This window comes from Ascaphus truei, chromosome 2 (assembly GCF_040206685.1).
Source record: "Ascaphus truei isolate aAscTru1 chromosome 2, aAscTru1.hap1, whole genome shotgun sequence".
Taxonomy (NCBI): Eukaryota; Metazoa; Chordata; class Amphibia; order Anura; family Ascaphidae; genus Ascaphus; species Ascaphus truei.
The window spans coordinates 490,157,659-490,180,359 of record NC_134484.1 but is presented as its reverse complement, the minus strand read 5'-3'; the positions used below and the strand labels follow the sequence as shown (position 1 = coordinate 490,180,359).

General features: G+C 54.6%; 1 protein-coding gene across 3 annotated transcripts in view; it reads left to right on the top strand.

Moving 5' to 3' along the window:
• Positions 1–22,701, top strand: part of LOC142488448 (uncharacterized) — a 60,278-nt gene that overhangs the window by 14,551 nt on the left and 23,026 nt on the right. The window contains exon 1 of one of the 3 annotated variants that reach the window (XM_075588975.1): positions 3,455–3,567. The exons of 1 other annotated variant lie outside the window; for it this stretch is intronic. The gene's annotated coding sequence lies outside the window, so the exon portion shown is untranslated. Of the gene's footprint in view, positions 1–3,454; positions 3,852–22,701 lie in introns of those variants that run through there. One more of the 3 variants, XM_075588972.1, reaches the window with a different exon arrangement.

The window sequence follows — 22,701 nt, the reverse complement described above, 5'->3', positions numbered from 1 at the left end:
GGGGTGGAGTGAGTGTGTGTATATAGTGAGTCTCTATTCTGGTGTCAGGGGTGGAGTGAGTGTGTGTATATAGTGAGTCTCTATTCTGGTGTCAGGGGTGGAGTGAGTGTGTGTATATAGTGAGTCTCTATTCTGGTGCAGTGTATATATTCCCTGCAATCACTAGCCTCATTCCTGGCACAGTGAGAAAATTACTTTTAGACACTTTAAAACCTGCTGGACCAGAATCCAGAGCTTGCTGGATGAGACCCTGGGCCTGGAGGTCCCGCTGGACCCTCTGACATACGTGCTGGGCAGCCCAATGGAGGACATCCCGGCCCCCGAGGCCAGACTGATGTCGGCCATACTCACGGCCGCGAGATGTACAGTTGCAGCAGCCTGGAAACAACTGAAAGCACCCTCACGAAGGACAGTAGTAAACAGAATAAACCTAGTCATGAGCATGGAAAGGCTAACAGCAATGCTCAGGCAAAAAATGCCACAATTCCACAACACCTGGGAACCATGGATAAGTCTAGGAATCTCGCCACCGGACTAGACCCAAATATAAAACATAACCCACCTCCCCTCACCTACCCCCGACACTGGTAATAAAAGAGGAACACCCCAACACCTCCCCCCCCCAATCCATCTTATGTCGTTCCCATCTATCCCCCCCCAACCTGAGTCTCCCCCTACCCATCTCTTTCTTGACACAAAACTGAGAAAAGGCTTTATTGAGATTCTCTCCATAGAATACAATCAAGTCAAGTTATTCCCATACGATTGTTAAATACTGTACTGATTGTAACCCCTGAATGTACCAACTTTTATCTGTCTCCAATAAAGGAAAAAAGATTGTTAAAAAAAAAAAAAAACCTGCTCAGCATATAACCTGGCTGGAGCAGCCCTTGAACCCCTAAACTAGGTTCAGGATACCTGGGCATGGATGTGGGTACCTCTGCTATACTGGGGAGCCCCTGCTATACTAAGGACTCCGTGTATAGCTGCAGATATTTTTTAACCCCTTCCTATCCATTTACCTTGTTTGGAAGATGCTGGGAAGATGGGATCCAGGGGGTGAGGCGTACGAGCGTTTTCAGCGTACGAGGTTGGCGGAGTAATGCGCTTAGCTGTATTAGAGGATATCACTCAATCCCCCGATACAACTTTTGGGGTATCCCATAACCCGGAACCCCGCTACATAGACGCATTCTGCAAAGACTTTCTCCGCCAAACCCACCCTGAAACTTACAGCCAGAAATCTCCCGATCCCAGCACCCCAGTAAAAGCAAAAATCACATCATTCTTTAATGTCACAAACTCAGTATACAGTTGCAGTAATACATTTTCGACATCTGGGTCCCAGAGCTGACACTCTAAGACCCTAACACACGGATCAGGGTTAACCAAGTGGGCTTGACCTTTATTACAAAGCCTGGTTAACCCCTTCACCGTCCGCGGTGGGGGCCTTCGATCGGTCAGCGAGGGGGCTTCAACCAGCCCGGAGGGGGGGGGGGGGGCCTTCAATCGGCCCGTGCTTCAACCGGCCTGGGGAGCCTTCAACTGGCCTGCGCTTCAAGCGGCCGGGGAGTGGGGGGGGGGGGGGGGAGGTGGAGCCTTCAAATGGCTGGGGGGGGGGGCTGGTTTCGGAGGGGAGATGCAAGGCACGTGGGTGGGTGACTGACTGCGTTGGTGGGTGACTGCCTGCCTGGGTGGGTGACTGCCTGCCTGCCTGCCTGCCTGGGTGGGTGACTGCCTGCCTGGGTGGGTGACTGCCTGCCTGCCTGGGTGGGTGACTGCCTGCCTGGGTGGGTGACTGCCTGCCTGGGTGAGTTACTGCCTGGGTGGGTGGGTGACTGCCTGCCTGGGTGGGTGACTGCCTGCCTGGGTGGGTGACTGTCTGCCTGGGTGGGTGACTGCCTGGCTGCCTGGGTGGGTGATTGACTGCCTGGGTGGGTGACTGACTGCCTGGGTGGGTGACTGCCTGCCTGGGTGGGTGACTGACTGCCTGAGTGGGTGACTGCCTGCCTGGGTGGGTGACTGTCTGCCTGGGTGGGTGACTGCCTGCCTGGGTGACTGCCTGGCTGCCTGGGTGGGTGACTGACTGCCTGGGTGGGTGACTGCCTGCCTGAGTGGGTGACTGCCTGCCTGGGTGGGTGACTGCCTGCCTGGGTGGGTGACTGTCTGCCTGGGTAGGCTCAGGGGAGGGGGTGGCACAAGAGGAAGGCTGGGGGGGGGGGGGGTGGAGAGACTGGCGGGCTAATTCCCGTGGGAGCATTTAGTTCCCCGGCCCCGGTCACCGCGGCTGCTGCAGGGGACTGGCGCGGGGGGGAGCTGGATTGGCGGGCCCGGGCTCGCCACGGCGCTTCCACTCTGTCACATGTGGGGAGCGGCGCTGAACGCCACTCATCCCACCTCCGCATGCGCACCGAGACCTCTGCGCAGGCGCACCGAGACCTCTGCGCAGGCGCACCGAGACCTCTGCGCAGGCGCACCCAGACCTCTGCGCAGGCGCACCCAGACCTCTGCGCAGGCGCACCCAGACCTCTGCGCAGGCGCACCCAGACCTCTGCGCAGGCGCACCGACACCTCTGCGCAGGCGCACCCAGACCTCTGCGCAGGCGCACCGACACCTCTGCGCAGGCGCACCCAGACCTCTGCGCAGGCGCACCCAGACCTCTGCGCAGGCGCACCCAGACCTCTGCGCAGGCGCACCCAGACCTCTGCGCAGGCGCACCCAGACCTCTGCGCATGCGCACCCAGACCTCTGCGCAGGCGCACCCAGACCTCTGCGCATGCGCACCGAGACCTCTGCGCAGGCGCACCCAGACCTCTGCGCAGGCGCACCCAGACCTCTGCGCAGGCGCACCGAGACCTCTGCATGTGCACCGAGACCTCTGCGCATGCGCACCGAGACCTCTGCGCAGGCGCACCCAGACCTCTGCGCAGGCGCACCCAGACCTCTGCGCAGGCGCACCCAGACCTCTGCGCAGGCGCACCCAGACCTCTGCGCATGCGCACCCAGACCTCTGCGCAGGCGCACCCAGACCTCTGCGCAGGCGCACTTAGACCTCTGCGCAGGCGCACCGAGACCTCTGCATGCGCACCGAGACCTCTGCGCAGGCGCACCGAGACCTCTGCATGCGCACCGAGACCTCTGCGCAGGCGCACAGGGATGTTTTTCTTTTTGGCACGCCATGTTTGTTTGTTTTTTTTAAACGGGCTGGGCCGCCGAGGGGGCCCCCCTGACTCACCGGGCCCTGGACACCAACCCCGGCAGACCCACCCTGTTGGTGGCCCTGGGTGGCCTGGCTACACTGGTACATACAGTAATTACAGAATAGGTGCTGGTCTCGGGGATGTCAGGAATCCTACAGATGCAATGTGCCTGATGTATCAGCTCTGCCTGTCTCCCTGCACAGTGTGGGGAGGGGAGAGAGGGGGTGGAGAGAGGAGGTGGGACAAAGTTACCGGGGGAGGTGCGAGCACAGCTAGCAGGAGGAGAGGAGACGGCTAGCAGGGAATCCCTGATCTTCTCTCTGCTTTAGCAGTGAGATCCCAGTACAATGAGGCGCCCCTTCCCAGGTACAGACAGGGCGGTGTTATCATGCAGGAGAAGTGAGGGGCTGATAAAGGGGGGGCAGGGGGTAACCGGGGCAGTGACCCCCATAAGGGTCGTGGGACTGTCCTCTTCTCCTGCACAATAGGAAGCTTCAGGCGTTCATTAGCTGCTCACACCCCGGCCTCCTCAGACCTGCAGCCTGGGCAGATAGCCACTAATGTACTGGGCAGCAGGGGACTGGGACCAGTGAGGGGGGAACACAGGGAGTAATCGCAGGCCGCAGGACTCACTCACAAGCAGCAACAAGGTAATAATCCTGGGAGTATATTCATATATCTGCATCACCCCTTCCATAATTACAGGGGAAGCCTGTCCTGCCGTCCTTTCTTAGGGTTAATGGGCATCAGTACGGTGCCAACAGACTTTATTATATTCTAACCTGTATTGTGTGTGGCCTGAAAGCGGGGGTCCTGCTCTGTATTATGTTTGTATGCTTACACACACACCTAAAGCGGGGGTCCTGCTATGTATTATGTTTGCATGCTTACACACACACCTAAAGCGGGGGTCCTGCTATGTATTATGTTTGCATGCTTACACACACACCTAAAGCGGGGGTCCTGCTATGTATTATGTTTGCATGCTTACACACACCTAAAGCGGGGGTCCTGCTATGTATTATGTTTGCATGCTTACACACACACCTAAAGCGGGGGTCCTGCTATGTATTATGTTTGCATGCTTACACACACCTAAAGCGGGGGTCCTGCTATGTATTATGTTTGCATGCTTACACACACCTAAAGCGGGGGTCCTGCTATGTATTATGTTTGCATGCTTACACACACACCTAAAGCGGGGGTCCTGCTATGTATTATGTTTGCATGCTTACACACACACCTAAAGCGGGGGTCCTGCTATGTATTATATTTCCAGGTATTGGAGGAAGTGAGAGAGCAGGTGTATAAATCAGGCCTGGGAGGGTATAATGAGATGCAAGGAGAGAGGTTGGAGGGGAGAGGTCCCAGGTATTGGAGGAGATGAGGAGTAGGTGAGAGAGAGGTGTATAAATCAGGCCTGGGAGGGTATAATGAGATGCAGGGAGAGAGGTAGGAGGGAAGAGGTCCCAGGTACTGGAGGAGATGAGAGCAGGTGTATAAATCAGGCCTGGGGGGGTATAATGAGATGCAGGGAGAGAGGTAAGAGGGGAGAGGTCCCAGGTATTGGAGGAGATGAGAGCAGGTGTATAAATCAGGCCTGGGAGGGTATAATGAGATGCAAGGATTGAGGTTGGAGGGGAGAGGTCCCAGGTATTGGAAGAGATGAGGAGTAGGTGAGAGAGAGGTGTATAAATCAGGCCTGGGGGGGTATAATGAGATGCAGGGAGAGAGGTAGGAGGGGAGAGGTCCCAGGTATTGGAGGAGATAAGAGCAGGTGTATAAATCAGGCCTGGGGGGGTATAATGAGATGCAGGGAGAGAGGTAGGAGGGGAGAGGTCCCAGGTATTGGAGGAGATAAGAGCAGGTGTATAAATCAGGCCTGGGGGGGTATAATGAGATGCAGGGAGAGAGGTAGGAGGGGAGAGGTCCCAGGTATTGGAGGAGATAAGAGCAGGTGTATAAATCAGGCCTGGGGGGGTATAATGAGATGCAGGGAGAGAGGTAGGAGGGGAGAGGTCCCAGGTATTGGAGGAGATGAGAGCAGGTGTATAAATCAGGCCTGGGAGGGTATAATGAGATGCAGGGAGAGAGGTTGGAGGGGAGAGGTCCCAGGTATTGGAGGAGATGAGGAGTAGGTGAGAGAGAGGTGTATATATCAGGCCTGGGGGGGTATAATGAGATGCGAGGGGAGAGGTCCCAGGTATTGGAGGAGATAAGAGCAGGTGTATAAATCAGGCCTGGGGGGGTATAATGAGATGCAGGGAGAGAGGTAGGAGGGGAGAGGTCCCAGGTATTGGAGGAGATGAGAGCAGATGTATAAATCAGGCCTGGGGGGGGGGGGTATAATGAGAAGCAGGGAGAGAGGTAGGAGGAGAGGTCCCAGGTATTGGAGGAGATGAGGAGTAGGAGGAGATGAGAGCAGGTGTATATATCGGGCCGGGGGGGGGGGGTATAATGACAAGCAGGGAGAGAGGTAAGAGGGGAGAGGTCCCAGGTATTGGAGGAGATGAGAGCAGATGTATAAATCAGGCCGGGGGGGGGGGGGGTATAATGACAAGCAGGGAGAGAGGTAGGAGGGGAGAGGTCCCAGGTATTGGAGGAGATGAGAGCAGGTGTATATATTGGGCCTCGCAGGGCAGTGTAGCACTGGAGGTTAAGCAGCAGATTAGAAACAGTCTATAGATGTATAACGAGTGTCAGAGCATTGAGAAGTCAGCGTCTCCCAGTTGCTGAAGTAGAGCCCAGTTCGTGTATTCTCCAACTCCAATTCGAACTCCACAGACACTTCATATGTGACACTTAAGTTGTTACACAGCCATGATAGACTGACGTAAATACTGTAACAAAATCGCAGGAGAATAATAGTTAAGGTACAGGTTTGCCTAATCAACTCAGACATACTAAAGAGATGTTACTTAGATGAGATCCTTTTTATGTTTATATATATATATATATACACACAAATGTAAATACAACTGTATGCTCATCTGCATGTCTTAGCCAGGTCTGCAACCCCGCCTTTCACCATTATCACCCAGCACACAGCACTTCCACTGCAGCAAGGGATTCTGGGAAATGACATGCAAATGAGCACACAGTGCCACTTTTTGCTTCAAAAACCATTGCTTATAGTAAGCGCGACGCGATTTTTTTAAGCCGCCAATATTTGATTTTTCAGGGGCTGTCGCCTCATGTGAATCAATCAATCAATGGCCTGGCCGCCGCCGCCGCAAAGCGAAATCTAACTTTGGGTAGCGTCGCCGTCGCGGGCACTATACGCGCAGCCTTAGACATATTTCTATTTACATTGTATACCGTTTAATAAAGGTTTATTAAAATGTGATTTTGACTACACCAGGCGGGGGGGGGGGGGGCAAATTTCATGGATAAAAAGGGGGGCTTGGCATAAAAAGTTTGCTCACCCCTGCGTGTAGCGTACAAAGGTGTCAAAATGTATTAAACATATAAAACATATACAAAGGACCCACAGTGTCCCCAGGACACTGACAACAAACTAAGCTACACACTGGGACCAGCAATACTGGTCAGTACTGGTCAGTACTGGTAAATAGCACATTAAAGCCATTGCATGACTAAGCTGAATAAACCATGAGAAAGCTGAGTGTGAACAAACAGAAATACCCCAAAAATTAGTACATATGCAGAACCTGTAGTGTGGAGGCAAAGAATTTATTTATTTATTTATATTTATTTATTTATAAAATATTTTACCAGGAAGTAATACATTGAGAGTTTCCTCTCGTTTTCAAGTATGTCCTGGGCACAGAGTTAAGACAAATAATACATGGTTACAAATACAGTTACATAAATGAACAGGGTATACATTATATACAAGACATTGCGTGCACAGTTAAAGAAAATATATGTTATGGGCGTATGTAACAGTTACAGACCAGATTAAAATGTGAGACAGCCTTAGATTTGAAAGAACTTAGACTGGTGGTGGATGTGAGAGTCTCCGGCAGACTGTTCCAGTTTTGGGGTGCACGGTAAGGGAAGGAGGAACGGCCGGATACTTTGTTGAGCCTTGGGACCATGACCAGTCTTTTGGAGTCTGATCTCAGGTGATAAGTGCTGCATGTGGTAGGGGTGAGGAGCTTGTTCAGATAGCTGGGTAGCTTGCCCATAAAGAATTTAAAGGCCAGACAGGAAAGGTGAACTTTGCGCCTAGACTCTAGTGATGACCAATCTTAGGGAGGATTTGTTCGAGTTTCAAAAAGTCAGTCTGAAGTATGTGTTGAAGGTCAGAGAGGCTATGACTGTGTGCATATAGGATTGTGTCATCCGCATACATGTGTATTGAGGCTTCCTTACAAGCTGTGGGAAGATCATTAATGAACACTGAGAAGAGTAGGGGCCCCAGAACAGAGCCTTGCGGGGGACACCACAGGTGATATCCAGGGGGTTGGAGTTAGAGCCTGAGATGGACACATGTTGGGATCTTCCTGATAGGTAGGACTGAAACCAGTTTAAAGCATGCTTCCCTATTCCAGAGCTCTGGAGTTTAAGCAGGATAGCATGATCGACTGTGTCAAAAGCCTTTGCAAAATCTAGGAATACTGCACCAGTGAGTTGTCCCCGTTCCATTCCACACTGGATTTCATTGCAAACTTTTAGCAGGGTAGTTACGGTGGAGTGTTTGGGACGAAACCCAGACTGGAATTGGCTAGGGAAATTTGTCTTGGTATAGTAATCGCTTAATTGAGAGTGGACATATTTTTCCATGACTTTGGATAGAATTGGGAGAAGTGAGATTAGCCTGTAGTTTGAGACAGTGTTTTTGTCCCCACTTTTGAAGATTGGGACAACTCTGGCAGTTTTCCAGGTCTTAGGGATATGGCCTGCAGACAGGATAGAGTTGACTATGGACGCAATTGGTTTGGCAATGGCTGGGGCACCAAGTCGTAGGAACCTAGATTGTAGTAAGTCGGGTCCACATTGGCTGCTTAGTTTTAGTTTGAGGAGCGCTTGTGTAATCTCCTCTTCAGATACTGGGCTAAATTGAAAATTGTGGGCAGTGTTGGGAGGGGGTGGGACTGTAGGGATACTCCCAGGATGAGATTCATGTTTGGGGTTTGTGCTGCGTTTCGCTACTAAGTTAGTGGCACACCCCACAAAGTAATCATTGAATGCATTTGCAATGTCAGTGGGGTTTGTCAGAGTAATATCCCCCTTAGTGATATTACTTGGTTGTTGATGGTTAGGAGGCTGGAATATATTGTTGATAACCTTCCAGAAGTTAGCTGGGTTTGATGTATTCTGGTGGAGATTGTCAGCGTAATATTGTGCTTTTGCATGCCTTGTTTGCCTTGTGCACATGTTCCGCATGCATCTGTAGTGATTGAGATCCTTGGTAGTGCCAGTTACTTTGTAGCTTTTCCACAAGGCATCCCTGAACTGGTAGAGTGCTATAAGGTCAGGTGTAACCCATGGAAGGTGGGCCCCCCGTACCCTTATTTTGCGTAGTGGAGCATGGGTATCACAGAGTTTTAAGAACTCGGATTGGAAATAGTCGAGTGCAGAATCGGGGTCGGGAATTAAATCGATTCTGTGCCATGGGCAGTTGGTAAGGTCATCCAGAAACTGTTGTGGGTTAAAGTTTTTAAATGTTCTAGTGAGGAGAACTTTAGGGCTTGAATGGGGCGGTTTAATTTTCCTTACATAGTACACTATTGCATGGTCACTGAAATATCCTGAAAATATCAGGAAGGATGCCAGAGGATTGGATTCTGCTGGGGTTTGAGGAGAGAATCCGGTCTAGCAAGGAATGGTTATGTGATTTCAGGTTTGTCCGTGACTTGAGTTGTATCTGGATTTTATGGTTTTTAGGGTCAAGCCAGTTGAAGTTGAAATCCCCAAGAACTAGCAGCTCACTCTTCTCGTTCAGAGAGGAAATGGAGCCAAGAAACTGGGTGATATCAGTCAGGGATTGTAGAGGGGCTTTAGGGGGGCGGTAGATGCCAGCGAGCAAGATGGGCTTAGAAAAGGGGAGGCAGATTTTGCCAACTAGAATTTCAAAAGAGGGTGGGCTTGGGGGGCAATTTAACAGTGTAAATTGTAATGTGTCTGCAATATAAAATAACACCCCTCCTCCTCTCTTTGACCTATCTCTCCTAAAAATGGAGTATCCCTGAATGGCGATATTTGCATCAGGGGTTTTATGGGTTAGCCATGTTTCTGTAAGAACGATGGCTTTGGGTTTATGCATAAGGCACCATGCACTTAGTTCGTCCAGTTTGGGCAGCAGGCTCTGGATATTTATAGGGGCGACAGATAGCCCTTTTTGGAATTTAAAGGTGGAATTCTCAGGGGCATGGGACAGATTTGAAATGGGAGGACCTGGGTTAGGTTCAATATCACCTGCTAAAGAGAGTAATAGTATGAGCAGAAATTTGGGTAGTTGTTTGCAAGTTGCAAATTTGTGGTGTTTGCCATTAGAGTGAGCAGTGGTTGGTGTGCTGGTTTTTAGAGTTCTCCACCAACATTCAGTAGATAGTGAAAGGCTTTTGAGTAGTCCAGGGTGTATGGTGATGTTGGGTGTGGGCCAGGATGGAGGAGTTTGTAGTGGATAGAGGGAGTAATATCTCCATGAGGCCAGGAGAAAGAAAAAAGTTAAGATACATAGCTGGTTCATGATGCCAGAGGTAGGCAGTGCTGCATGGAGCTGTTGTGAGCAAAGTGAGTGTGTGCAGACTAAACAGCAGGGGTGTGCCTGTTCCTTGTCAAATGTTTTGCTGCATTGCAATGCTAGAGTCAGTTCTGGGTTTCAGTGGGCTGAGTTGGTGTGGGAGGTATTTTTGTGCAGTCAGTTTTGGGAGAGGCTGCAGTGAAACAAGTTGTAAAGGGGTGGGGGGTTAAAATATGCAGGTTAGCAAGCATGGGATCAAAGTGTGGTCATATAAGCTCACCGTTTGTTGCCTTGAGTAAGAGAGTTTGCAGAAAGGATGCAGTCCCCAGTCACCTCTAGTCAAACTATAGTCTAACTATTATTGTTACTTTAAATGCATCACTCTTAAGATGCCAATGCTACCCTGCCAATGCAAGGGGGATATGTGTTTTATACATCTAAAGCAGTCACATGACCCTCCCCCTCCCTCTCCCCAATAAATCAGCTTGTTCCAGTTGGTCAATTAACAGCACAGAGTTAAGAGGGGGGGGAAAACAAACAAAAAAAAACCCCTTTTGATATTCAAACATACATACTTATATCAATGCTTAAGGCCGCTGAGTAAATCTTTTAAACAGGACTTGCACATCAAGAGACATACTTATATCAATGCTTAAGGCCGCTGAGTAAATCTTTTAAACAGGACTTGCACATCAAGGGACATACTTATATCAATGCTTAAGGCCACTGAGTAAATCTTTTAAACAGGACTTTCACATCAAGGGACATACTTATATCAATGCTTAAGGCCACTGAGTAAATCTTTTAAACAGGACTTGCACATCAAGGGACATACCTGTGAAGAGAATGCAATTAGATCCATGTCATATCTGCTGAGGTTATTCTAAACACTAGGACCGACCGGTCAAAAAGTACTGAGTGTAACAACTCATAAATAAATGGCATGTTGGCATCATAGCAAAAGCATACATTAGTGGAATCATACACAGGTGGAAATACACACACAGTGTAGCAGCAAAGCTATAGACAAAGGTCAATACACAGCCAAATTGTACTTAGCCCTGGTCCAGGGAAAAACAAACAGGAAGCTGTATGTCTGCATGTGAAGGGATCTGATTACTCTGAACAGACTCCCTTCACATATATATATATATATATTCATAACTGAGCACTAGTGTCAGTACTTTGTGTTTAGGATTCAGACCCCGGTGAGGGGTACGGCAGGGTTTCACCATGTCTGGCAGTCCCAGGGGCACAGTACTTAGTGTTTAGGATTCAGACCCCGGTGAGAGGTACAGCAGGGTTTCACCATGTCTGGCAGTCCCAGGGGCACAGTACTTGGTGTTTAGGATTCAGACCCCGGTGAGAGGTACGGCAGGGTTTCACCATGTCTGGCAGTCCCAGGGGCACAGTACTTGGTGTGTAGGATTCAGACCCCGGTGGGAGGTACAGCAGGGTTTCACCATGTCTGGCAGTCCCATGGGCACAGTACTTGGTGTTTAGGATTCAGACCCCGGTGAGAGGTACGGCAGGGTTTCACCATGTCTGGCAGTCCCAGGGGCACAGTACTTGGTGTGTAGGATTCAGACCCCGGTGGGAGGTACAGCAGGGTTTCACCATGTCTGGCAGTCCCAGGGGCACAGTACTTGGTGTTTAGGATTCAGACCCCGGTGAGAGGTACAGCAGGGTTTCACCATGTCTGGCAGTCCCAGGGGCACAGTACTTGGTGTTTAGGATTCAGACCCCGGTGAGAGGTACGGCAGGGTTTCACCATGTCTGGCAGTCCCAGGGGCACAGTACTTGGTGTTTAGGATTCAGACCCCGGTGAGAGGTACGGCAGGGTTTCACCATGTCTGGCAGTCCCAGGGGCACAGTACTTGGTGTTTAGGATTCAGACCCCGGTGAGAGGTATGGCAGGGTTTCACCATGTCTGGCAGTCCCAGGGGCACAGTACTTGGTGTTTAGGATTCAGACCCCGGTGAGAGGTACAGCAGGGTTTCACAATGTCTGGCAGTCCCAGGGGCACAGTACTTGGTGTTTAGGATTCAGACCCCGGTGAGAGGTACGGCAGGGTTTCACCATGTCTGGCAGTCCCAGGGGCACAGTACTTGGTGTTTAGGATTCAGACCCCGTGGGAGGTACGGCAGGGTTTCACCATGTCTGGCAGTCCCAGGGGCACAGTACTTGGTGTTTAGGATTCAGACCCCGGTGAGAGGTACAGCAGGGTTTCACCATGTCTGGCAGTCCCAGGGGCACAGTACTTGGTGTTTAGGATTCAGACCCCGGTGAGGTACAGCAGGGTTTCACCATGTCTGGCAGTCCCAGGGGCACAGTACTTGGTGTTTAGGATTCAGACCCCGGTGAGAGGTACAGCAGGGTTTCACCATGTCTGGCAGTCCCAGGGGCACAGTACTTGGTGTTTAGGATTCAGACCCCGGTGAGAGGTACAGCAGGGTTTCACCATGTCTGGCAGTCCCAGGGGCACAGTACTTGGTGTTTAGGATTCAGACCCCGGTGAGAGGTACAGCAGGGTTTCACCATGTCTGGCAGTCCCAGGGGCACAGTACTTGGTGTTTAGGATTCAGACCCCGGTGAGAGGTACGGCAGGGTTTCACCATGTCTGGCAGTCCCAGGGGCACAGTACTTGGTGTTTAGGATTCAGACCCCGGGAGAGGTACGGCAGGGTTTCACCATGTGTGGCAGTCCCAGGGGCACAGTACTTGGTGTTTAGGATTCAGACCCCGGTGAGCGGTACGGCAGGGTTTCACCGTGTCTGGCAGTCCCAGGGGCACAGTACTTGGTGTTTAGGATTCAGACCCCGGTGTGAAGTACAGCAGGGTTTCACCATGTCTGGCAGTCCCAGGGGCACAGTACTTGGTGTTTAGGATTCAGACCCCGGTGAGAGGTACGGCAGGGTTTCACCATGTCTGGCAGTCCCAGGAGCACAGTACTTGGTGTTTAGGATTCAGACCCCGGTGAGAGGTACGGCAGGGTTTCACCATGTCTGGCAGTCCCAGGGGCACAGTACTTGGTGTTTAGGATTCAGACCCCGGTGAGAGGTACGGCAGGGTTTCACCATGTCTGGCAGTCCCAGGGGCACAGTACTTGGTGTTTAGGATTCAGACCCCGGTGAGAGGTATGGCAGGGTTTCACCATGTCTGGCAGTCCCAGGGGCACAGTACTTGGTGTTTAGGATTCAGACCCCGGTGAGAGGTACAGCAGGGTTTCACAATGTCTGGCAGTCCCAGGGGCACAGTACTTGGTGTTTAGGATTCAGACCCCGGTGAGAGGTACGGCAGGGTTTCACCATGTCTGGCAGTCCCAGGGGCACAGTACTTGGTGTTTAGGATTCAGACCCCGTGGGAGGTACGGCAGGGTTTCACCATGTCTGGCAGTCCCAGGGGCACAGTACTTGGTGTTTAGGATTCAGACCCCGGTGAGAGGTACAGCAGGGTTTCACCATGTCTGGCAGTCCCAGGGGCACAGTACTTGGTGTTTAGGATTCAGACCCCGGTGAGGTACAGCAGGGTTTCACCATGTCTGGCAGTCCCAGGGGCACAGTACTTGGTGTTTAGGATTCAGACCCCGGTGAGAGGTACAGCAGGGTTTCACCATGTCTGGCAGTCCCAGGGGCACAGTACTTGGTGTTTAGGATTCAGACCCCGGTGAGAGGTACAGCAGGGTTTCACCATGTCTGGCAGTCCCAGGGGCACAGTACTTGGTGTTTAGGATTCAGACCCCGGTGAGAGGTACAGCAGGGTTTCACCATGTCTGGCAGTCCCAGGGGCACAGTACTTGGTGTTTAGGATTCAGACCCCGGTGAGAGGTACGGCAGGGTTTCACCATGTCTGGCAGTCCCAGGGGCACAGTACTTGGTGTTTAGGATTCAGACCCCGGGAGAGGTACGGCAGGGTTTCACCATGTGTGGCAGTCCCAGGGGCACAGTACTTGGTGTTTAGGATTCAGACCCCGGTGAGAGGTACGGCAGGGTTTCACCGTGTCTGGCAGTCCCAGGGGCACAGTACTTGGTGTTTAGGATTCAGACCCCGGTGTGAAGTACAGCAGGGTTTCACCATGTCTGGCAGTCCCAGGGGCACAGTACTTGGTGTTTAGGATTCAGACCCCGGTGAGAGGTACAGCAGGGTTTCACCGTGTCTGGCAGTCCCAGGGGCACAGTACTTGGTGTTTAGGATTCAGACCCCGGTGAGAGGTACAGCAGGGTTTCACCATGTCTGGCAGTCCCAGGGGCACAGTACTTGGTGTTTAGGATTCAGACCCCGGTGAGAGGTACAGCAGGGTTTCACCATGTCTGGCAGTCCCAGGGGCACAGTACTTGGTGTTTAGGATTCAGACCCCGGGAGAGGTACGGCAGGGTTTCACCATGTGTGGCAGTCCCAGGGGCACAGTACTTGGTGTTTAGGATTCAGACCCCGGTGAGAGGTACGGCAGGGTTTCACCGTGTCTGGCAGTCCCAGGGGCACAGTACTTGGTGTTTAGGATTCAGACCCCGGTGAGAGGTACAGCAGGGTTTCACCATGTCTGGCAGTCCCAGGGGCACAGTACTTGGTGTTTAGGATTCAGACCCCGGTGAGAGGTACAGCAGGGTTTCACCATGTCTGGCAGTCCCAGGGGCACAGTACTTGGTGTTTAGGATTCAGACCCCGGTGAGAGGTACGGCAGGGTTTCACCATGTCTGGCAGTCCCAGGGGCACAGTACTTGGTGTTTAGGATTCAGACCCCGGGAGAGGTACGGCAGGGTTTCACCATGTGTGGCAGTCCCAGGGGCACAGTACTTGGTGTTTAGGATTCAGACCCCGGTGAGAGGTACGGCAGGGTTTCACCGTGTCTGGCAGTCCCAGGGGCACAGTACTTGGTGTTTAGGATTCAGACCCCGGTGTGAAGTACAGCAGGGTTTCACCATGTCTGGCAGTCCCAGGGGCACAGTACTTGGTGTTTAGGATTCAGACCCCGGTGAGAGGTACAGCAGGGTTTCACCGTGTCTGGCAGTCCCAGGGGCACAGTACTTGGTGTTTAGGATTCAGACCCCGGTGAGAGGTACAGCAGGGTTTCACCATGTCTGGCAGTCCCAGGGGCACAGTACTTGGTGTTTAGGATTCAGACCCCGGTGAGAGGTACAGCAGGGTTTCACCATGTCTGGCAGTCCCAGGGGCACAGTACTTGGTGTTTAGGATTCAGACCCCGGGAGAGGTACGGCAGGGTTTCACCATGTGTGGCAGTCCCAGGGGCACAGTACTTGGTGTTTAGGATTCAGACCCCGGTGAGAGGTACGGCAGGGTTTCACCGTGTCTGGCAGTCCCAGGGGCACAGTACTTGGTGTTTAGGATTCAGACCCCGGTGTGAAGTACAGCAGGGTTTCACCATGTCTGGCAGTCCCAGGGGCACAGTACTTGGTGTTTAGGATTCAGACCCCGGTGAGAGGTACAGCAGGGTTTCACCGTGTCTGGCAGTCCCAGGGGCACAGTACTTGGTGTTTAGGATTCAGACCCCGGTGAGAGGTACAGCAGGGTTTCACCATGTCTGGCAGTCCCAGGGGCACAGTACTTGGTGTTTAGGATTCAGACCCCGGTGAGAGGTACAGCAGGGTTTCACCATGTCTGGCAGTCCCAGGGGCACAGTACTTGGTGTTTAGGATTCAGACCCCGGGAGAGGTACGGCAGGGTTTCACCATGTGTGGCAGTCCCAGGGGCACAGTACTTGGTGTTTAGGATTCAGACCCCGGTGAGAGGTACGGCAGGGTTTCACCGTGTCTGGCAGTCCCAGGGGCACAGTACTTGGTGTTTAGGATTCAGACCCCGGTGTGAAGTACAGCAGGGTTTCACCATGTCTGGCAGTCCCAGGGGCACAGTACTTGGTGTTTAGGATTCAGACCCCGGTGAGAGGTACGGCAGGGTTTCACCATGTCTGGCAGTCCCAGGGGCACAGTACTTGGTGTTTAGGATTCAGACCCCGGTGAGAGGTACAGCAGGGTCCCCAGCCTTGTATTAGGTTTGTTGCCATTAGCATTGGTCTGTGTGATAGTCCCCTGTCTTGTATTTGGATTTGCCTCGTTCCCACCAGGACCAGTGGTAGGGATACGCCTATCCTCAGACCAGTATCCCGCCATTCGGTGTATTTCCCTCCTGGTCTCTCTGCGTATCTAAGGCAGGCTTTGCATCGGGACTGGTCAAAATGGACCAATTCGGTGATTCTCCAGAGCTCTTATTTAAAAGGACTCCCTTTTAAAAAAAAAAAAAAAAAAGGCGGCTACCCTCCCCGTGTTTGCTGAGGGGGTGACGGGGCACAGATCCGCTCACTGTCTCTCCCCGGCTATGGTTTGTGGGGAGCTTCAGAGACAGAGGGGGGGGCTGTGACATCGCAGGACCGCACAGCCTGGAGAGGGACATTACCCCCGTCATGGCCGCGTCCCCCGACCCGTCTTGGCCACGCCCCCCGCTGAAAAAAGTCAGCTGCAGATCGCGGTGCAGTGACTTGCTCGCGCCGCCGGCAAGCAAGGTCGGCCGTGCGGGCGCGTGCAGCGGGGCCTCGGCCTAAGGCCCGTAGTAGTCCATAGCAGGGGGGCTACACTGGAATATGAAGGTAGTTGAAGAGGCGGGCACAACGGACTTCTATTTTATCATATTGTATTAAGCCAAAGAAAACCAACGTTTCTGCTGGACACAGGTGGGGCCCTTACCTGGGGGAAGGGACTGGCCACAGCCGCCTTTATACAGGTGGGGCCCTTACCTGGAGGAAGGTTGCTGGCCACAGCCGCCTTTATACAGGTGGGGCCCTTACCTGGAGGAAGGTTGCTGGCCACAGCCGCCTTTATACAGGTGGGGCCCTTACCTGGAGGAAGGGACTGGCCACAGCCGCCTTTATACAGGTGGGGCCCTTACCTGGAGGAAGGTTGCTGGCCACAGCCGCCTTTATACAGGTGGGGCCCTTACCTGGAGGAAGGGACTGGCCACAGCCGCCTTTATACAGGTGGGGCCCTTACCTGGAGGAAGGTTGCTGGACACAGCCGCCTTTATACAGGTGGGGCCCTTACCTGGGGGAAGGTTGCTGGACACAGCCGCCTTTATACAGGTGGGGCCCTTACCTGGGGGAAGGTTGCTGGCCACAGCCGCCTTTATACAGGTGGGGCCCTTACCTGGGGGAAGGTTGCTGGCCACAGCCACCTTTATACAGGTGGGGCCCTTACCTGGAGGAAGGTTGCTGGACACAGCCGACTTTATACAGGTGGGGCCCTTACCTGGAGGAAGGTTGCTGGCCACAGCCACCTTTATACAGGTGGGGCCCTTACCTGGAGGAAGGTTGCTGGCCACAGCCACCTTTATACAGGTGGGGCCCTTACCTGGGGGAAGGTTGCTGGCCACAGCCACCTTTATACAGGTGGGGCCCTTACCTGGGGGAAGGTTGCTGGCCACAGCCGCCTTTATACAGGTGGGGCCCTTACCTGGGGGAAGGTTGCTGGCCACAGCCGCCTTTATACAGGTGGGGCCCTTACCTGGGGGAAGGTTGCTGGCCACAGCCACCTTTATACAGGTGGGGCCCTTACCTGGGGGAAGGTTGCTGGACACAGCCGCCTTTATACAGGTGGGGCCCTTACCTGGGGGAAGGTTGCTGGCCACAGCTGCCTTTATAAAGGTGGGGCCCTTACCTGGGGGAAGGGACTGGCCACAGCCGCCTTTATACAGGTGGGGCCCTTACTTGCGGGAAGGTTGCTGGCCACAGCCGCCTTTATACAGGTGGGGCCCTTACCTGGGGGAAGGTTGCTGGCCACAGCCGCCTTTATACAGGTGGGGCCCTTACCTGGGGGAAGGTTGCTGGCCACAGCCTCTTTTATACAGGTGGGGCCCTTACCTGGAGGAAGGTATCTGGCCACAGCCGCCTTTATACAGGTGGGGCCCTTACCTGGGGGAAGGTTTCTGGCCACAGCCGCCTTTATACAGGTGGGGCCCTTACCTGGAGGAAGGTTGCTGGCCACAGCCGCCTTTATACAGGTGGGGCACTTACCTGGGGGAAGGGACTGGCCACAGCCGCCTTTATACAGGTGAGGCCCTTACCTGGAGGAAGGTTGCTGGCCACAGCCGCCTTTATACAGGTGGGCACCCTACCCGGGGGAAAGTTGCTGGCCACAGCCGCCTTTATACAGGTGGGGCCCTTACCTGGGGGAAGGGACTGGCCACAGCCGCCTTTATACAGGTGAGGCCCTTACCTGGAGGAAGGTTGCTGGCCACAGCCGCCTTTATACAGGTGGGGCCCTTACCTGGAGGAAGGTTGCTGGCCACAGCCGCCTTTATACAGGTGGGGCCCTTACCTGGGGGAAGGGACTGGCCACAGCCGCCTTTATACAGGTGAGGCCCTTACCTGGAGGAAGGTTGCTGGCCACAGCCGCCTTTATACAGGTGGGGCCCTTACCTGGGGGAAGGTTGCTTGCCACAGCCGCCTTTATACAGGTGGGGCCCTTACCTGGGGAAGGGACTGGCCACAGCCGCCTTTATACAGGTGGGGCCCTTACCTGGAGGAAGGTTGCTGGCCACAGCCGCCTTTATACAGGTGGGGCCCTTACCTGGAGGAAGGGACTGGCCACAGCCGCCTTTATACAGGTGGGGCCCTTACCTGGAGGAAGGTTGCTGGCCACAGCCGCCTTTATACAGGTGGGGCCCTTACCTGGAGGAAGGTTGCTGGCCACATCCGCCTTTATACAGGTGGGGCCCTTACCTGGAGGAAGGGACTGGCCACAGCCGCCTTTATACAGGTGAGGCCCTTACCTGGAGGAAGGTTGCTGGCCACAGCCGCCTTTATACAGGTGGGGCCCTTACCTGGAGGAAGGTTGCTGGCCACAGCCGCCTTTATACAGGTGGGGCCCTTACCTGGGTGAAGGTTGCTGGCCACAGCCGCCTTTATACAGGTGGGGCCCTTACCTGGGGGAAGGTTGCTGGCCACAGCCGCCTTTATACAGGTGGGGCCCTTACCTGGGTGAAGGTTGCTGGCCACAGCCGCCTTTATACAGGTGGGGCCCTTACCTGGGGGAAGGTTGCTGGCCACAGCCGCCTTTATACAGGTGGGGCCCTTACCTGGAGGAAGGTTGCTGGCCACAGCCGCCTTTATAAAGGTGGAGCCCTTACCTGGAGGAAGGTTGCTGGCCACAGCCGCCTTTATACAGGTGGGGCCCTTACCTGGGTGAAGGTTGCTGGCCACAGCCGCCTTTATACAGGTGGGGCCCTTACCTGGAGGAAGGGACTGGCCACAGCCGCCTTTATACAGGTGGGGCCCTTACCTGGAGGAAGGTTGCTGGCCACAGCCGCCTTTATACAGGTGGGGCCCTTACCTGGGTGAAGGTTGCTGGACACAGCCGCCTTTATACAAGTGAGGCCCTTACCTGGGGGAAGGTTGCTGGCCACAGCCGCTTTTATACAGGTGGGGCCCTTACCTGGGGGAAGGTTGCTGGACACAGCCGCCTTTATACAGGTGGGGCCCTTACCTGGGGGAAGGTTGCTGGCCACAGCCGCCTTTGTACAGGTGGGGCCCTTACCTGGGGGAAGGGACTGGCCACAGCCGCCTTTATACAGGTGGGGCCCTTACCTGGAGGAAGGTTGCTGGCCACAGCCGCCTTTATACAGGTGGGGCCCTTACCTGGGGTAAGGGACTGGCCACAGCCGCCTTTATACAGGTGAGGCCCTTACCTGGAGGAAGGTTGCTGGCCACAGCCGCCTTTATACAGATGGGGCCCTTACCTGGGGGAAGGTTGCTTGCCACAGCCGCCTTTATACAGGTGGGGCCCTTACCTGGAGGAAGGTTGCTGGCCACACCTGCCTTTATACAGGTGGGGCCCTTACCTGGAGGAAGGGACTGGCCACAGCCGCCTTTATACAGGTGGGGCCCTTACCTGGAGGAAGGTTGCTGGCCACAGCCGCCTTTATACAGGTGGGGCCCTTACCTGGGGGAAGGTTGCTGGACACAGCCGCCTTTATACAGGTGGGGCCCTTACCTGGGGGAAGGTTGCTGGCCACAGCCGCCTTTATACAGGTGGGGCCCTTACCTGGAGGAAGGTTGCTGGCCACAGCCGCCTTTATACAGGTGGGGCCCTTACCTGGAGGAAGGTTGCTGGCCACAGCCGCCTTTATACAGGTGGGGCCCTTACCTGGGGGAAGGTTGCTGGCCACAGCCGCCTTTATACAGGTGGGGCCCTTACCTGGAGGAAGGTTGCTGGCCACAGCCGCCTTTATACAGGTGGGGCCCTTACCTGGGGGAAGGGACAGGCCACAGCCGCCTTTATACAGGTGGGGCCCTTACCTGGAGGAAGGGACTGGCCACAGCCGCCTTTATACAGGTGAGGCCCTTACCTGGAGGAAGGTTGCTGGCCACAGCCGCCTTTATACAGGTGGGGCCCTTACCTGGAGGAAGGGACTGGCCACAGCCGCCTTTATACAGGTGGGGCCCTTACCTGGAGGAAGGGACTGGCCACAGCAGCCTTTATACAGGTGGGGCCCTTACCTGGGGGAAGGTTGCTGGACACAGCCGCCTTTATACAAGTGAGGCCCTTACCTGGGGGAAGGTTGCTGGCCACAGCCGCCTTTATACAGGTGGGGCCCTTACCTGGAGGAAGGTTGCTGGACACAGCCGCCTTTATACAGGTGGGGCCCTTACCTGGGGGAAGGTTGCTGGACACAGCCGCCTTTATACAGGTGGGGCCCTTACCTGGGGGAAGGTTGCTGGCCACAGCCGCCTTTGTACAGGTGGGGCCCTTACCTGGGGGAAGGGACTGGCCACAGCCGCCTTTATACAGGTGAGGCCCTTACCTGGAGGAAGGTTGCTGGCCACAGCCGCCTTTATACAGGTGGGGCCCTTACCTGGAGGAAGGTTGCTGGCCACAGCCGCCTTTATACAGGTGGGGCCCTTACCTGGGGTAAGGGACTGGCCACAGCCGCCTTTATACAGGTGAGGCCCTTACCTGGAGGAAGGTTGCTGGCCACAGCCGCCTTTATACAGGTGGGGCCCTTACCTGGGGGAAGGTTGCTTGCCACAGCCGCCTTTATACAGGTGGGGCCCTTACCTGGAGGAAGGTTGCTGGCCACACCTGCCTTTATACAGGTGGGGCCCTTACCTGGAGGAAGGGACTGGCCACAGCCGCCTTTATACAGGTGGGGCCCTTACCTGGAGGAAGGTTGCTGGCCACAGCCGCCTTTATACAGGTGGGGCCCTTACCTGGGGGAAGGTTGCTGGACACAGCCGCCTTTATACAGGTGGGGCCCTTACCTGGAGGAAGGTTGCTGGCCACAGCCGCCTTTATACAGGTGGGGCCCTTACCTGGAGGAAGGTTGCTGGCCACAGCCGCCTTTATACAGGTGGGGCCCTTACCTGGAGGAAGGTTGCTGGCCACAGCCGCCTTTATACAGGTGGGGCCCTTACCTGGGGGAAGGTTGCTGGCCACAGCCGCCTTTATACAGGTGGGGCACTTACCTGGGGGAAGGTTGCTGGCCACAGCCGCCTTTATACAGGTGGGGCACTTACCTGGGGGAAGGTTGCTGGCCACAGCCGCCTTTATACAGGTGAGGCCCTTACCTGGAGGAAGGTTGCTGGCCACAGCCGCCTTTATACAGGTGGGGCCCTTACCTGGGGGAAGGTTGCTGGCCACAGCCGCCTTTATACAGGTGGGGCCCTTACCTGGGGGAAGGGACTGGCCACAGCCGCCTTTATACAGGTGGGGCCCTTACCTGGAGGAAGGTTGCTGGCCACAGCCGCCTTTATACAGGTGGGGCCCTTACCTGGAGGAAGGTTGCTGGCCACAGCCGCCTTTATACAGGTGGGGCCCTTACCTGGGGGAAGGTTGCTGGCCACAGCCGCCTTTATACAGGTGGGGCCCTTACCTGGGGGAAGGTTGCTGGCCACAGCCGCCTTTATACAGGTGGGGCCCTTACCTGGAGGAAGGTTGCTGGCCACAGCCGCCTTTATACAGGTGGGGCCCTTACCTGGAGGAAGGGACTGGCCACAGCCGCCTTTATACAGGTGGGGCCCTTACCTGGAGGAAGGTTGCTGGCCACAGCCGTCTTTATACAGGTGGGGCCTTTACCTGGAGGAAGGTTGCTGGCCACAGCCGACTTTATACAGGTGGTGCCCTTACCTGGAGGAAGGTTGCTGGCCACAGCCGCCTTTATACAGGTGGGGCCCTTACCTGGGGGAAGGTTGCTGGCCACAGCCGCCTTTATACAGGTGGGGCCCTTACCTGGAGGAAGGTTGCTGGCCACAGCTGCCTTTATACAGGTGGGGCCCTTACCTGGAGGAAGGGACTGGCCACAGCCGCCTTTATACAGGTGGGGCCCTTACCTGGAGGAAGGTTGCTGGACACAGCCGCCTTTATACAGGTGGGGCCCTTACCTGGAGGAAGGTTTCTGGCCACAGCCGACTTTATACAGGTGGGGCCCTTACCTGGAGGAAGGTTGCTGGCCACAGCCGCCTTTATACAGGTGGGGCCCTTACCTGGAGGAAGGTTGCTGGCCACAGCCGACTTTATACAGGTGGGGCCCTTACCTGGAGGAAGGTTGCTGGCCACAGCCGCCTTTATACAGGTGGGGCCCTTACCTGGAGGAAGGTTGCTGGCCACAGCCACCTTTATACAGGTGGGGCCCTTACCTGGGGGAAGGTTGCTGGCCACAGCCGCCTTTATACAGGTGGGGCCCTTACCTGGAGGAAGGGACTGGCCACAGCCGCCTTTATACAGGTGGGGCCCTTACCTGGGGGAAGGTTGCTGGACACAGCCTCCTTTATACAGGTGGGGCCCTTACCTGTAGGAAGGTTGCTGGCCACAGCCGCCTTTATACAGGTGGGGCCCTTACCTGGAGGAA